The 18,941-nt window shown below is 33.2% G+C and overlaps 1 pseudogene; it reads right to left on the reverse strand.

The window, feature by feature from the left end:
* Window positions 1-2,692: 2,692 nt before the first annotated feature.
* LOC129900033 (uncharacterized mitochondrial protein AtMg00810-like) lies at window positions 2,693-3,880 on the reverse strand (annotated as a pseudogene).
* Between the last annotated feature and the right edge of the window lie 15,061 nt (window positions 3,881-18,941).

The raw sequence follows: 18,941 nt of genomic DNA on the forward strand, positions 1-18,941 counted from the left end.
ATATTATTATAAAATTATTTAGTGATAATTGAGTTAATATTATTATATTTAAAATAGTTAAAATTTTAGTAACATTTGTATAGTGCTGGACTGCTGGTTATAAATATTCATACTAATTATTACTTCTAAATATAAATATAGGCCTAGCGACAATTATATTATTGTCGCTAACTAATTATTGCAAAAAAATTTATTTGTTATACCGTGGTTAGATTTAGATCAGCGAAAAAATCAGGATTCAAAAAAATATTCTAATGCCAAGCGAATATTCAACAACTTATATATATCAAAAAATAAAAAAAAGAATCATTTTTACTCTAGTACTTACACCGTATAATTAGTTTTCGACAACGGTTGAACTCCCTTATTGCATCCCTCTGATATGCCTTTATCCTTGTCCCTATAAATTTTTAACTAGTTAAGACTATAGTAATTTTTCATCTATGAATAAAGGCATATTTAATTAGCTAAATTTATATAATTGCGAGGATACAATTGAACCCAACTATTAATCGAGGAAAAAATTAGACCTTTCCACAAAGTGTCAGAATTAAAATATGTGGATCTTTTTCCTAAAAACCAAGTGGGTTTTGTGCATAGACAAATAATTCATTTCTACGACCAACTGGCCTAAGCTCGAAAATATTCCCCATGCCTACTGACTCAAGATCTTCAACTTTGATTCTTTTTGCTTTGTACTTTTGTTGTATTGCATTAGTTTAATTAGTTGCTTTAACCCTTGCTAATGAAGAAGAAAGCATTTTATTGTACTTGCAACAAATTAAATGGATTGAAAAGCTAGCATTGCTCATTTAGGGTCACCAAAAGTTATTAAGTTTATTTATTCTATTTAATTAGTTTGTTGGAGTATTACTGTACTCTTTTGGACCACCATAATTTATATAGCCCGTTATTTAGATCACTTGAATTATACACCTCACTTCCAATTTTTTAGTAAGTAAATTTCACTTTCAAACAGCACTACTTTCAACAAAGAGTCCATATATATGATTATTTTATTTTATTTTCAATATTTTATTTAGAAGTGATGGGAAGAAAGACTGGAATTCGATACAAGTGCTCTCATCCATGCTGCATGACTTCAAATAGCCAATAGGTCAAAGGCTTAATCCATTTTGAAGTAACATAATTAATTATATACATATTTATTATTGCCAATAAATATTAAAAATAAGTAGAAATGATCTAGTTGCATGCACTAATTAATGAGATTAGAATTTATATCGACATAGTTGAGACCGGAGAGGGATCACGTGACGCCCATGAACAAACGTCGAAGAATAGGTGCACAACTATCCTTTTGAAAAGACACTTAGAGACCTTATTAGAATTAAATGTAGAGGCACACCTTTTGGATTAAAACCTAAGAGACAAATCTGTGCAGGTCTAGATAAAAAAAAATGATACTTTAACAGTTGGATCAGGACCGTTACACATTTAAAAACTTTGAATTATCCACTTCACTTTCTTTATGGATATAATGTAATGTATATATCTATCTATCTCGTCAGCACTCAGCTACATTGCAAGTTGCACGAAACATCAAATATACGGGTTTTTTTATCAAAACAATAAGCAACTGGAACATTGCTACTTGTTAACAACAATACAACAACAACAAGCCCAGTATAGTCCCACCATGTGGGTCTGGGGAGGGTAGAGTGTACACAGATCTAACCCCCACCTTGAAAGGTAGGGCGACTGTTTCCGAAAGACCCTCGGCTTAAGAGAGAAGAACAAGAGAGGAGAAACAAGGAAAACAAGACATAGGTCAGTAGAGCCAACCATATCGAAAACAATATAAAAATATGAGAAATGAGAGCGAGAAAGTCAGGGTAGGAAAGACCGAAAAGAAAGGAACATTAACTACTATAGATAAATAGGATACCCAAAGTAAATCGGACCAACAAATATAACCAGTAATCAAATGTTAATAAACAAATGAGCAAAACTACGACTACTATGGAGAAAAGATAAGTCACCTAGCCCACTATCTTAGTCTGAGTCCTCCACAACCTCCTATCTAAGGTGATGTCCTCGGTGAGCACTTGTTAGCAACAATATATATATATAGCATTTCTGTGTATTAGAATACATAAATTAATCATTTGACCCTGATTTCCTCTTAATTAACTAGTAAAACTATCTATGGTGCATGTGTAAACCTTAATAATTAAGCTAATTTCCTACCTCCGCTGACCATAAATATTTGTTTTAAGTTGATAATTAGAGTTTAGTGGCTTGTTTGTAGATAACACAACTGGTTTGAAATTGATGTATATATTCCAAAGCAACATTTTTTGTTGTGTCAAGGTATGTCTGATGTCACAAATTTCAGGGCATTTTCAGAAGATAAGGGACACAGTTCACAAAATACTGGAACGTAGATTAATATATTACATATGAAAGTCGCATTCCTACGTAGTGTATACAAGCAGAATGGTACAGATTCATGCATCGGAATTCAAATTTATTATTAGTTTAATTTTATATACTTTTGAAAATAGAGTGAAAGAGATTAATCCCTTAATTTATTTCATTAACCTCAATAGTTTATATACACAAATACAAGAATATAAATAAGCTATAATTAAGGAAACTAAATATCTCTATATTAGGAACTAAATATCTCTATATTAGAAAATAAATATATACAATCTGTTACAATTTGTCAGAATATATTTTCATATATTCTAATAGACCCCGCAGTCGAAGGTCGCCGAATGCTAAGACTGTCCCGAAAATCCTCAAATAACACGAACGAAAGACCTTTGGTGAAGATATCTGCAATCTGATAACAAGAGGGGACATGTAACACTCGAACTTGGCCACGAGCCACCTTTTTCCATACAAAATGTATATCCATCTCAATGTGCTTAGTGCATTGATGCTGAACAGGATTACCAGCCAGATAAATGGCACTAATATTATCACAGTAAATCAAAGTAGCCTGTGGAATAGGACAATGAAGTTCCAAAAGCAAGTTTCGCAACCAACACGACTCAGAAACCACATTGGCAACCCCTCGATATTCTGCCTCTGCACTCGAACGAGATAAAATAGCTTGACATTTGGCCGATCATGAGATCAAGTTATCACCCATAAAGACACAATAATCTGAAGTCGAACATCGTGTATCGGGGCACCCACCCCAATCAACATCAGTATACGAGACAAAAGCGATTGTGGAAAAGGGATAAAAGTGAAGACCATAATCCAAAGTACCTTGTAGGTAGCGCACGATGCGCTTGAGAGTGTTCATGTGCTCATCCCGTTGGTCATGCATGAATAAGCATACCTGTTGCACAACATAAGTAATATTCGATCTCGTGAATGTGAGGTATTGCAGTTCCCTTGCTAGACTCTGATAAAGAGATGAGTCCTCAAACGGTATGCTCATAGTAACCCCGTGCTTCGATTTTGGAGAAACCAGAGTAGGAGATGGCTTACACGATGACATGCCAGCTCGGTCAATGATCTCGACCATATACTTTCTTTGAGATAAAAATAAACCATCTGTATGACGAGTGACAGCAATGCCCAAGAAATAACTCAACGGGCTCAAATCCTTCATAGCAAATTCAGAGCTAAGAAGCGATATAATAGACCGACGGAGCTCATCAGAGGAAGCAGTTAAAATAATATCGACATACAATAAAAGATAAGCCATAGAAGTACCTTGACGATAAAAAAACAAGGAATGATCGGTCTTACTCTGAGAAAAATCAAGGGTACCGACATAATCAGCAAATCGCTTATACCAAGCCTGCGGATCTTGTTTCAACCCATAAAGAGATTTCATCGGCAAACACACATGATTATGTCTATCAGGATCGTGATAGCCCAAAGGTTGATACATGTAAACAGTCTCTTTGAGTTCGCCATGTAAGAAAATATTTTTGATTTCAAGTTGATGAATATGTCATACCTTGGAGAGAGCCAAACTAAGAACCGTACGAATAGTCGCCGATTTGACAACTGGACTAAATGTCTCACCACAATCCACGTTAATCTGTTGGGTTTTACCATCACCTACATGATGAACTTTATGTCACTCTAATGAATCATCAGATTTTTCTTTATGAACAAAAATCCACATACACTAAATAACATTAATATTTGGAGGACGGAGCACCAATTCCCACATCTTATTTTGAATAAGAGCATTATATTCATCATCCATAGTCAATTTCGAATTCGGGACACGAAGAGCATATATAGGGTTACGAGGTAGAGGGGAATTCGAGACGGATGTAAGAAGGTTGAAGGACCTCTTAGGCTTATAGATCCCATGCTGACTCCTAGTAACGGGGCCGGTGGCTAGACTAGAGGAAGAGATGGGAGTAAATGGAGAAGGAGAGCTAGGTGGGAGAGCGGAAGAAGATGTTGGGGCCGACCAAGCAGATAGCGAAGGAGCGATCTTTCTAGGTGAAGGGGCAGAGCCCTGGCTGGGCAGCAGTGCGGGAAAAATATGGTGATCCAACGGGTTTGTGAAGGTAGTGAGATGACGAATCACATAGGGAGATGGTCCATCATCTAAAAATTGGTATGTGTGATTTTGAGGAGTATGTAACTTGGCAAAAAGAAATTTCATCTCATCAAATATTACGTGACGGCTAATGATGATTTTTTAAGATGACAAATTAAAATATTTATACCCAAGATGATGTGATGGATATCCCAAAAAAATAAGGAATTGACCGAAGTTGAAGTTTGTTTATGAATGTGGAGGGAATGAGAGGATAACATAAACACCCAAATACACGAAGATGGAAATAAGAGGGATCCTTCCGATAAAGAATGCGAACAGGGGATTGATAGTTTATTAGTTTATGAGGAAGGATATTAAGAAGATAAGTTACCATTTGCAAAACATGATGCCAAAAGTAAGGAGGAAGGGAAGCATGGGCCAATAAGGTACAAAAAATGTTATTAATCGTATGGATTTGTCTTTCGGCTTTCCCATTTTGAAGAGATGTGTGAGGACATGACAATCGAAACGACAGACCATTGGCTCTACAGAAGTCCCAAAAGGGGCCATTATCAAATTCCTTGCCATTATCATATTTAATATTCTTGATGTCCTGTTCAAAGTGAGTTCGAATAAATGTCTTGAAAGTTAAAAATGTGGAAAAGGTTTGTGATTTATGTGATAAAGGAAACGTCCACAAGAATTTAAAATAATCATCCATAAATAAGACATAATATCGATGACCTGAGGAACTCAAAATGGGTGATGTCCAAACATCACTATGTATAATATCAAATGACATAAGAGTGTTAGAATTTGAAGCATAAAATAGCCACTTAACATGTTTTCCAAGAGGACAAGAATGGCAAATATGAACATCTCTACTTGGATTACAATCAATCAATTTATTCTTTCTAAGGGAATTCAACACAGGTGCTCTCGGGTGACCCAAATGAACATGTCAAAGAGATGGTGCCAAAGCAGCAAAAGTAGTTGGTGAAGTGATTGGATTGGTGATCGGATAAAGCTCTTCCCGATTGTTACACTTCATTACCATCCTCCTCGTCTGAAAATCCTTTACACAAAACCCAAAGGGATCAAAATTAATAGAGATAGAGTTATCAATGGTAAATGTGCGGACGGACACCAAATTTTTAACTAGGTAAGGGGAATGAAGGATATTTTTTAAGTGTAAGGGAGGACACGGGGAAGACAAAGTCGTGTGACCATAGCCATGAATTGGAATTGATTGACCACTACCAACAATAATACCACATTTATCGCTCTTATTAAAATAAGACGTGAGGTTACCTTGCGTGGATGTCATGTGAGAAGTGGTATCGGTATCCATGTATTAATTTGCATCCAGAGGAATGATCCTAAGAGTATGCATGGCAGCTTCAATGTCCGTTGGAGTAGGGGATTCCGTGTAGTCCTGCTGAGGTCGGGGGACAAGAACACCTGTTCATAGAGGCTGCTGCTGTTCATAATTAGGTTGGGACCAATAAATTGAATGATATGGACATGATGGTATAGCCCAAGGACCCCATGATGCCATCACCGTCCAATGTTGCCCGCTAGCCCATAAAGAATAGGGCGGAGGGTTCTGCCTCGCTGACTTCTACCTAGTGTCGCGGCTGTTGCCGCCTCCCAGCTGGCCACCATTGCCTGTATTACTGCCGCTGATGGAAACTCCTTTGCCACCTCTACGACCACCATTGTTGCCGCGATATTGTCTCCCATTATTGCTTCGGTTGTGGTTCTTTTTCCCACCATTAGAATTGCGGTTGGAAGAGGAATTATTAGGAACATTAGGAGAACCCTCGGACGAGCGAGCAACTAAGGCAGCGAAAGAGATTTTAGTCGCGTTCTTAGCACGACCAACCTCCCCAAGAGTGAGCATCGAACGAGCTTGATAAAATTGAGGCAACGGGTCACGTTGGCAAATAAGAATGGCCATACCTTGGTAGGGCTCTATAAGGCCAGAGACCAGTTGAAGAACTAGTCGATCGTTAGCGACTGAGGAGCCAACATTCTTGAGTTGATCCGCCATAGATTTGAGATGTTGACAATAGGTAGAGACATTCGAAAAATCTTTTATGTCGACATGAGTGAAGTCATACTCAAGGGTGACAACATAAGAGTGTTTGTTATCCTGGAATATGTCACACAAGCAATTCCAAGTCTCCATCGTCGTGGTGTCGAGTTCAAGAATTGCATGCAAAAGATCATGAGAGATAGTAGCATAAATCCATTGGAGAACGGTAGCGTCCAGGGTGGACCACAGTTATTTGTCCTCCTCTTGTTGAGGCCATTTCTCAGTGCCCGCTGTCGGAGGAATAATATGATCAATCACCCGATGGGATCTTGCAAGAATCTTAAAGAGTTCCGCCCATGTGGAATATCGTATGTTTTCCATTTTCAGAGTGATGGGAACATGTTTCTTGATGTTTGGATACAACAAGAGCAGGATGAAAGTAAGATTTGGAGTTAGACATGGTGATTGAGAAGAGAGAAAAAGGAAGAGGAGGGGGGAGGTGGTAGCAGGAATCCGAGAAGAAGAAGAAGGTCGGATCGTGCCCTAAAAATCTGATATCATGAAAGAGATTAATTCCTTGATTTATTTCATTAACCTCAATAGTTTATATACACAAATACAAGAGTATAATTATGTTATAATTAAGGAAACTAAATATCTCTATATTAGGAACTAAATAAACTAAATATCTCTATATTAGAAACTAAATAAACTAAATATCTCTATATTAGGAACTAAATATATACAATCTGTTACAATCTATCAGAATATATTTTCATATATTCTAACATAGAGAGGTAGTCGCGACGGGAAGAAGCACCTTGAGATCACTCGACCCCGGCTGGCCAATCTGTTGCTATCTCAACGAAGGGTTGCTCGATCATACGCTTTATAAATTAGATGTCACACATTTTTTTAGGTTATTAGTCAACAGCTCACTGAATAACGAAATAGAGATAACTTCACATTGTTAATTTTATGTTATAATTATAAAACGCGATGACAAAACACTTGTGTGGCATTAGAAATAACATTATTAACTACGACATTCTTTATTATCATTAACATAAAAAGAACTATAGTTTCTTTGCTCTATGAAGAACATCACAAGACTAGCCAATTAGACTCTTTATCAAAAGTAATGGAGTTAATCTTTCAAACAGTCACTCAACTAATAATTTTTATCTTAAAAATTAAAGTTATTCAATTTTATTTTATAATGCAAAAGTCAATTAACTTGTAATGATAATTATTTCATAAAGTTATTCAACTTTGTTTTGTAACATAAACGCCACTCTACTAACACTAATTAATGATAATTATTATTACTTTAATGAGTTCTGTGTCACAAAACAAATAAAATTAAGTGACTTTCTAAAAACAAATAATTTTGAGTGACTGTCACAAAATATTTACTTAATTATGACCTCATATCCACTCCAATATTTAACCTCTTTTAAGAAATCTTGAAACAGCAAAATAATAAAAGGATTAAGTATGCTGGGTGCACAGTTGCTCATGAATTACGCCAGCTACAACTTATCTTCATTAATTATCTTCTTCTAGATTTCTAACACTTTATATATATGTATATATGAAAGCACCGTGCTGAGTGTCTGTTTGACTTAACTTATTTTATACAGCTTATAAATTAAAAAAATAAGTTCGGGTAGCCCAACTTCTTTTTTTGGGCTTATAAACTGTTTTCGGTTTATAAGTTGCTTTAGATAAGCTAAGCCAAACAAATCCAAATATATTTAAGCTTATTTTAAACACAAAATGACTTTAAGTTAGTTAGGCAAACACTCAAAAAAATTGAAAACAACTTATAAGCCAATCCAAACGGGCTCTAAAACTACAAAAAATGGTTTTTAAGGCAACTCCATTTTATTGTTTTAGTGAATCTTGATGAGAGATGGACAACTCCTTTTTTAGGGTAAAGGAGCCCCCTCTTGAAATGGGAAGCATGGAGGAACAAGGATACTGGAAGGGGTTTATTTGAATTTTCTTTTGTCAAAAATTACACTATATATGTAAAGTTCAATTAATTTTTATTAATATAAATTAGATGTTGATCAATCCTTCTTCCTATGTTTATTTTTTGGGAAACTTACAGAAATCTTACTAGTTTAAAACTTAATTACTTAAATACACTCTAGTTTGCAATATTACAAATCTCATAAGATTTTATTGTGTTTAGATACGTCCAAATACATGTATCTAGGGATACATCCAAACTTAGGTGTAACTTTGTTCTAGATACACTGTATCCAAGTGGATTCACATGTATTTGGATACATAACAAATCTCGCTCGCCTCCTTTCCATCTTGTTCGCCACTCTCCTATATATCTGGTATGTATGAATAACACTAGATACATACATTTATATATATATAGTGTGATTCACATGTATTTGGGATACATGACAATCTTCGCTCGCCTCTTTCCCATCTCACTCGCCTTCCTCCCTACTTTAGTGTATCTGATAGCATACATACATGTAGGGCTGTACATGGCAAACCGATAAACCGCACCAAACCAACAAACCGAACCAAACCGGAAAAAAAAACGACTAGTGATTTGGTTTGACTTGGTTTGGTGTTTGGAAAAAAAAACGACCATTATAGAGTTAGCTTGGTTTTAACTAAAAAAAGTCAAACCAAACCCAAACTGATCCGATTATATATATACTATTTTTAAATTATGTTATACATAAAAATATTTATTAAAATATAATTTATAAATATTTTTTAAAAATTTTTCATAATTTTTATTTTCTTTCTTACATTTAGATTTGGAGCCCATCTAAATAATATACGAAAAAACCATCTTATAAATTTATATTATAAAGTTAAAACTTCAAACAGTGTTCTACCTCCGTCTTATATGTTGATATTTTGTACTAAAACTCTTTTTATGAAGCACTGCTCTGTGCTTTTTATTAGATACTATAAAAAAATTGAGAAATCCGAAAAACCCAAAAAACTCGAGAAAAATTAATATCGAAAAAACCAAATTTTATTGGTTTGGTTTGATTTATAGATTTAATAACCCGACACAAATAGTTTGGTTTGGTTTGTAAAAAATTCGAACCAACCCGGTCCATGTACACCCCTACATACATGTATCTAGGTGTATATTTTTTAATATATTATAGAAAATTCTTAATTAGTGGTAAAATAATTAATTATTTAAAAGTATAGGTAGAATTAATATCTATGGTATGGATGTATATCTATAAAATATTTTTTTATTTGTATTTTGAATACCTTTAATGAAAATTTTGACTTGTTTGAGGATTTTTTTTCATAACAATTATTATTGGGTAGGTCATCGTTGCTGAAATGTCTACTCGTATCACATGGCATATTAGAGATTAGGGTTGAGAGTGGCTGATTCAAAAACCAGCAAACTGTTGGGAGAACCACAACTAAAGTTTGATATGACAGTTTCTGCTTCCATCATAGATGTAGCCACGATAGATTGAAGTTTTGAAACCCAGTTTACAGCTCCTCCAGCAAGAGTAAACACATAACCTGTGGTGAACTTGCTTTTATCAAGATCACCTGCATATCTGAATCAACATAACCTTTAACAGTAAAGTCTGATCCTCTATAAAACATTGCAACATCTGAGGTACCCTTGATATATCTTAGGATCCTCTTAACAATATTCCAATGCCCTCTACCAGGATTAGCCATGTATCGACTAACCACTCCCACTGCTTGTGCAATGTCAGGTCTTGTACATACCATGACGAACATTAAACTTTCCATTGCTGATGCATACGGTACTCGAGACATATCCATCCTCTCTGCTTCATTGCTAGGACTCATACTTGAGGATAACTTGAAATTAATAGGAAGTGGGGTAGAAATTGACTTATAGTCTTGCATCTTGAAGAGTCTCAAAATTTTCTTCAAGTAGTTCTTTTGAGAAAGCCAAATCTTTCTATTATTTCTGTCTCGATGAATTTGCATCCCTAGAATCTTGTTTGCTGGTCCCAAGTACTTCATTTCAAATTTCCTAGCCAACTGTGCCTTTAAATTTATCAGACGATCTTTGTTGGGGCCTGCTCTAACATGTCATCAACATACAATAGCAAAATAATAAAATCTTCATCAACAAATCTATTGTAATAAACACAAGGATCTAAACTATGTCTGTTGTATCCAAGGCTTATAATGAAGGAATCAAATCCCTTATACCAACATCTCGGTGCTTGTTTGAGACCATATAGAGATTTGTTCAACCTGCAAACCAAGTTCTCTTTTCCTTGTTCTTCAAAATCTTCTGGTTGGAGCATGTAAATTTCTTCTTCAAGTTCTCTATGAAGAAATACAGTTTTGACATCTAGCTGCTCCAAGTACAAGTCAAATATAGCACACATCGTTAGGACCACTCGAATTGTTGTGAGTCGAACCACCGGATGAAATATCTCATTGAAGTCTATACATTCTTTTTGAGCAAATCCTTTCACCACCAATCTTGCACGATACTCTCCACTTGATCATTACCATTGCGTTTGATCTTGTAGACCCATTTGTTTCCAATGGCCTTCCTTTCTTGTGGTAATTGAACAAGATCTCATATTTTATTTTTATGAAGAGCTTCAATTTCTTCTTGCATTGCTGCCACCCACAGAGATGATTCTTGGCCTTTCTAGCCTCATGAAAAATTGAAGGCTCTCTATCTTCTGTTAGTAGACAGATGCAATATTACTCTCTATAGAATAATCTGAGTGCCAAACTGGTTCTCTTCTCTCCCTAGTTGACCATCAAACTTCTAAAGTTTCGATCTCAGCTTGCTCTTGTTCTTCGTGCTCTGATACTGCTTCAGAAGAAACTGGAACTTCTTCTATTTCTTCAACTTCAACTGTAGCAGTCTCTCATTTTTCTTTTGAAGTGTTACCTTCTTTTGTTTGTATCTTGATTTCAATAAATACAACATTCCTGCTGATTACCACCTTGCGGGTAGTGGAATCTCACAAGCGATACCCTTTGGCTCCATCAGTATACTCTAAGAAAATGCATTTTCTAGATTTTGGATCCAACTTTAATTCTTCTTAGGTGTTGTACATAACATAAGCAGGACTTCCGAACATAGGTAAGCGAAAATAATCAGCTGGTTTTCCTGTCTACATCTCCATTGGCGTTTTTAGATCAATTGCGGTTGATGGTGACCGATTGATCACATAACAAGCGGTTTTGACTGCTTCTGCTCAAATAGGTCTTTCCAACCCTGTAGTTGCCAACATAGCTCTTGTTCGTTCCAACAAGGTTCTGTTCATCCGCTCTGCTACTCTATTTTATTATGGAGTATATTCCACCATGAAATGCCGTTTAATACCTTCTTGTTTATAAAAATTATTAAATTCATCACCAGTGTATTCTCCTCCATTATCTGTCAAAAAATACTTGATCTTTTTCTCAGATTCAAGTTCCACCCGCGCTTTGAATTCTTTGAAAACTGAAACAATATCTGCCTTCTTCTTGATTGGGTACACCCAAATTCTCTTAGAGTAATTGTCGATGAATGACATAAAATATTTCGATCCTCCTAGGGACTCCACCGGTGCTTGCCAGACATCAGAGTGGACCAGATCTAGTATTTCCTTGCTTTTAGCAGATGAACTGCTAAATTTCAGTCTATTTTACTTACTAGTAATACAATTCTCACAAAAGGGTAGTGAAACCTTTTTGAGCCCTGGAAGAAGCTTTTGCTTAGCAAGAATCTTCAAACCTTGTTCCGACATATGGCCAAGTTTATGATGCCATATCATTGTTGATTCGTCAAATGAACTTGCTGACGCGGTTGATGCTTCTCCTTCTTAGTGTGTTTCACATTTAAGCACATATAGATTTGCAGTAAGTTTTTCCGCTTTCATTATTACAAGCGCTCTTTTGGATATTTTCATTACTCCATCACGAGTCTTATATGAACATCCATTATCATCTAATTGTCCCAAAGACAATATATTCTTTCTCAAGTCTTTTACATGTTGTACCTCCTAGATGATGTGTATCGTGCCATCATACATTTTTATTTTGATGGACCCAATGCCAATAACATCCAAAGCATGATCGTCACCCATGAACACAGACCCTCCCGAGATAGAATTATATTGATGGAACCATTCTCTCTGGAAAGTCATGTGCCATGTTGCTCCTGTGTCCATGATCCAGACATCAGCGAAATATTTTCTGCCTTCATTATTTGATATTGTCTCACTACATAAAATATCGCCATCATCCGAGGTACATGCAAAATTTTCTTGAGCATTTGATGGCTTAGGGTATTCACTCTTCTTTTTAAACTGACAATCTTTCTTGAAGTGCCCTTTCTTGCCACAGTTGTAGCACTTGATATTCTTCTTACTTCTTGATTGAGATCTTCTACTACATTCTTAGATATATAGTACTTCTTTTGTTTCAATTTATTTGTCCAATTTTCTGTTTTTGTCCTTTCAAAAAGAATATCTATTTTTTAAGAACTGTATAATTATACTTTTTCATATTACATGTTCAATGCTATAAAATTAAAGGACATTTGATATAATTGGCACATCTTTAATTTAATACCATAGAATTCAAAAGTCTTTTTTATTTTTTTAAAGTCCTTTTCAAGTCAAAATGACAAATAAATTAAAATGAATAAAGTTTTTTTTCGTGGAAAGAAATTTAAATAAATCCTATACATCTACATGGCTCCTCCCCTATTCTTGGAATTCGATATTTTGGGGGTTACTATAAACTTATCGCTCATTATTATGATTTTTTCATTTTAAAAACTCTAACCGAAGATGTCGAACCTGCCTGATTAATTGACAGCTATAACAAGAAACACTATCAAAAACGCACCTAAACTATTTCCCTTTTTTGAGTCTCATAACTAAATTATTGGGAGTGTGAGTTTCATACTTAAACTATCATTTATTAGTTTGAGAAACACACCTCTTTCTTTTATTCCACTCTCATCATAATGTGTGTATACTACACTCTCTTTTTCATTTAAAAAAATTATCACATCATATTCCACATGGACAAAACATTTCACTTTGAAAAAAATTAAATAAATTATTAGAAGTTGAAATGAAAGATTAAAGTATTACTATCTCCCCTCCTCCAAAAACAATAATTATAAAATAAAATATAATATATTTTTCTTATCCCACTCCACCACTTTCTCTCACCATACTCCCCCCCCCACCCCAATTTTTAGTTTTTTTTTTAAATTTCTTTTGTAATAGTTTCTTAAAAAAATTCTTACTTCATCCCCCTTTCAAATAATAATTTAGATATTATTTTAATTTATTTTTTAAAATTTTTTTACCCCACCCCACCTAACCCTCCGCTTCTATTTTTTAAAAATAATTGTGTTAGATATATACATATAATTTTAGAAAAATACATTTTACTTGCCGCATGACTTTTCTTAAAATACAATTTTTATTTTTGTTATATTTTGTACTCAAGTAGAAAAAATATTTTGCTAAAAATATATATACATATGTAACTCAAAAAGAGAAAAATAAATAAATTAAGAGCGTAGGGTTAGATGGAGTGGGTATAATTTTATTTTATTTTTTAAAATAAAAATAATAAATTTTAATTTTAAGAAGGAGTGTGTGGGAGGGGGGGGGGGTGAAGTATGAATTATTTTAAAAATATTTAATATAAGAAATTTAAAAAAATAAAAGGACGAGGATTGGGGGGGAGGGGGAGGTGGCGGAGTGGGGGAGAAAATTATTTTAAATTTTAATTTTTAAAATAATATTTTTTTTTTAAAAAAATAATTTCCTTTTTGGGGATAAAAATACTTTAGTCTTAAACTTTTAATTATTATTAATAGTTTATTTAATTTTTGTCAAGGTTGAATATTTTATCCATATGGAATGCTATGTGACAAGATTTTTTTAAAAAATAGAGAGAATATAGAGAGTGTACTACAAACACCACTAATGTATGTTTCTCAAATTAATAAGTGATAGTTTAAATATGAAACTCAAAAAAATAAGATAGTTTAAGTGTGTTTTTAACACTTACCTCTTGAATTAATAATGCAATTGGTTGATGTCAATGTTTTAACTTTTATTACCACTCTACGAAAAATAAAGTTTATTTAGACTTTCCAGCACTTGCCACGATATTAAAGCAATTGACATAACACAACTCCAAAATGTAATATTGTTTGTACTATTTTTCCTACTTTTGGCCCACATATAATTATATCACATATTGAACAAATCAGCTAGAGTTAACCTTTATGAAAAATGTGGTTTAGGAGTTTTCTTATCTATATGTATAAGAATGTATTCAGTCTTCGTCAACCAAGGAAAGTATAGTAATAGATGTGTGTCACACACTTATCCATTGAAAACAAGTATTATCAACAAGAAAAATAAATCAGACCAAGGAGCTATGTAAGATAATATAAAAAGTGTCCATAGATAATGTAAGATTTACCTAGTGAATTTTCTCTGAAGCCTGGCTTTTTCACAACCCCTTGTGAAAATCATTTGTGAACTTAACCCCATGACAAATTTTAGTTACCGCATTACCTTATTAGTTAGCTTGTCCTTCTCTTAAATCTTAGCTTATAATGTATAAATATATTATTATGGGTTTCAAAAATAAAATATTTTCCCTCCATAATATGATGACTAGGATTAACTATTCAAAAGAAAAAACACTATGCAAGGATATTTAGATTGTGAAAACAAGGAACTCATCCATTTCGTGAGAATTTCTAATGATCGGTAAAATAAGTCGTAATTTCTGTAAATATGCTTTCCTATAAGAAGAAACATAAGATGTATGATTATTTTTTTTTAGAAATTTGAATTTTTTCACTTAACTCTTATATTCATTAATTAATTCTCAATCCAATCCAATCCAAGAGTTGACTAGCTTTTTCTAGTTTTTTTTTTTTTTTTTGTGTGTGTGTAGGAGACGCAATAAGCTCCCTCCAGTACTCTTAAGAAAATTATCATATGCATTTTAAACCGTAATACAAGCAAAAAAGAAAATCCAACAATATAGTTTGACTTTGACCACCGACGTGAATAATGTTGCTAGTAGTACTCTTCATTTTGGCTAAGAGGTTTCATACTGTTATGCTTTAAAATTTTTTGCAAGAAATTTTAAAATGATAAAAAAATAAATGGTAATATCACATTAGATTTTCTTTCTGGTTTGAAGGTTGTTGGTAATGTATATTTCCAACGTAGAATGATTTGGATCTCCTTGAAATTTATTTGATCTTCTTTAAAGGATTTTATGGGTATTTGGTTGTCAAGAAGAAATTGCCCGATCTCTTTGTCAAGATTTCATGAATTAACAACTTTGAACGTAGATGCATGTTCAAGAAAATTTATCACTCTTCATATATGTATTAGCTAGGTTTAAGATAAAGTAACTTTCAAAAATCCCCACTGAAATTAAACTCTTCTGATAGAATCCCATGAAATTTCGATGTGTACCATGCTTTAAATTGTTTGGGCTCGAATCATGAAAACTCTGTGGATTTGTTTTGTCAATACGCACAAGTGCGGAGGAAAGAATGATATAAATTCCACTCTGATTTAGAGCCCGTTTGGATGGGCTTTAAGTTGGTCAAAATCAACATAAAGTCCCTTTTTAGCTTTTGGACGTGTTTGCCTAATGCTAATTTTAAGCCATAAAGTTCTTAAAGTCAGTCAAAAATAAAAAGTTAGGATTCCTAACTTTTTTTTTCTAAGTGCTTAAAGTCATTTTCTTTGACCATGAAAATTACTTTTATATCCCTTATATTTTAACTAAATTCCCAAACTACCCTTTTTATTCTTTTAACCTTAAAATTCACAATCATTTTCCTTATTTAAACACTTTTATCCAAACACTCAACAGCTTATTTATAAAAATAACTTTCAGCACTTCAAAGTTCTAAAAACACTTCATACATAAAAGTTATTTTTTTAAGCCCATCCAAACGGGCTCTTAATTACTTTACTTCCAAGATTACTATTAGTCTTTTACTAACTATTTGATAGTTAGATTTTTTTAATACATTGTTTTCATAATAATTGTGAAATATTACCGTTCCACCAAACAATATTCAATACACCTAAAGAGTACCAATGTTACTTTTTCATTGATCATTGTAGTCTTCCTAGCTATTGAACCCTTTAATTTTGTGTTGTTTCCTCCCACACTTGTTTTATTATCAGCAATCGTAAGTTTATCCATTTTCTCCGTATAATTTGGCACCGACAATGAAGTCGTAGATTTAGCCCTCCTACCTAGGGGTGTATATGGACCGGGCTGGTTCGGATTTTTTACAAATCAAACAAAATCATTTGTGTCGGGTTATTACATCTATAAACCAAACCAAACCAATAAAAGTCGGGTTTTTCGATATCAATTTTTCTCGGGTTTTTTTCGGTTTTTTCGGATTTTTTCGGGTTTCTCAGGTTTTTCATAGTATCTAATAAAAAGCACAGAGCAGTGCTTCTTAAAAAGAGTTCTAGTACAAAATATCAACATATAAGATGGAGGCAGAACACTGTTTGAAGTTTTAACTTTATAATATAACTTTATAAGATAGGCTTTTTTTTTTTATATATTATTTAGATGAGCTTCTCAAGTCCAAATCTAAATGTAAGAAAGAAAACAAAAATTATAAAAAAATTTAAAAAAATATTTATAAATTACATTTTAATAAATATTTTTATGTATAACATAATTTAAAAGTAGTATATTTATAATCAGGTCGGTTTGGGTTCGGTTTGACTTTTTTTAGTTAAAACCAAACCAACCTTATAATGGTCGGATTTTTTTTTTCAAACACCAAATCAAGTCAAACCAAACCACTAGTCGGGTTTTTTTTCCGGTTTGGTTTGATTTGTCGGTTTGATGCGGTTTATCGATTTGTCCTATACAGCCCTACTTCTACCCATGGTTGGCATATGGTAAGCTAACGTGCATCGAGAGAGCCTAGTCGATATATAGGATTCTTTAAAGAGGGTGTGCTTCTGCATTTTTAAGACTCGTTTAAGACTATAATTAAAAATGAAAAGATCTCATCTATCATTAGCTCCTCACAGGAGATAAGGGTGAGAGTATTGACTACAAGTTAAATCAAATCAAATGTCAGTTATTTTGATTCAAACTTTATATTTATCTCAAAAAATTGTGAATATTTACATATTATTAATTTAAAACCTCATAAATTAAATAAATTAAATTTAAAAAATCATAAAATTTAAATACTGACTCTGCCACTGCTCCTCACCACGCTCCTATTGGTGGTACTTCCAAGAAATTCCAAACAGCGTGGTCTATGATGTTTGGTGATACATAGGCATGAAACAACGTTTTTGACTATGAACAAGTCTGAATCATGCATGAAGGAATGGTCCTTTTTCTTTTTTATTGTACTCCTTTAACATAAAACCAAAAGTTGTTGAGGAGTTGTTTATCTGTTAAGAATTATGTGGAAGAATCTTCTTTATTTTTTCTGGTTATTTAGTAAGTATTTAATTTAGTATAATAGGAAAAATACAAATTAAAAGTGGCTTAATTTGGGAGTAAAATGTTAACGTTCATGCATCCTTATTAGTAAAACAACTACATATGACTGATCATTTGGACATTCTCATCAAGAATATCTCTCCACATTTGATTGTTCGAGAAAAATAAAACATTGCCAGCAGAAAAGTACTCAATTTCGATTTTCCTTTTTCTTCTTCGATATTATTTTTTTCTGTTTATTTTTACATCTTCAATATTGATTTGACATATCCTTTAAAGAATAATAAATAAAATGAGAACTTTATTATATCAATTTTTTGAACATAATAAATTCAATGCTCTAGAAAATCCATTGACAAATAACTATAGTTAATAATAAGGGTTAACCAGAAACTTAATACTCCATCCGTCCCATAATAATTGCCTATTTTCTCCTCTACACGCCCCTTGTGAAATCATAAAAATACGAAAGATAGTTTTACTAATTTACCCTTATTTTTTTGGAATATTACAAACCTGTACATTTTCAAAAAAGAATTAATTATAAGTATTAAAATGAGAATATTTAATTAATTCTATCGTAATTTTGTAAATTGACGAATAATTTGTTATAACTATTTATAATAATATAAACAACTAATAAGAGATAAAGATGATAAATCATTAATTATTTCTTAATTTTTAAAACTGAGCAAATTAAAATGAACATCTATTTTTAACTCAACAGTAGATAAGTAAAAGATGCCGATGGAGTCTAAGTCAATCAAATGAAATAGTACATTGGAATATTTTTCATTCATTTGAAAATTATTATTTTTCCTTTTTTATGGGCATGGCATCAGTAAACAGTTGTACAATTCCTGTGGTGCCAAAAAAGCCCCAAACCCCGCTCCCCCACTC

This window comes from Solanum dulcamara, chromosome 8, assembly GCF_947179165.1.
Source record: "Solanum dulcamara chromosome 8, daSolDulc1.2, whole genome shotgun sequence".
Classification (NCBI taxonomy): Eukaryota; Viridiplantae; Streptophyta; class Magnoliopsida; order Solanales; family Solanaceae; genus Solanum; species Solanum dulcamara.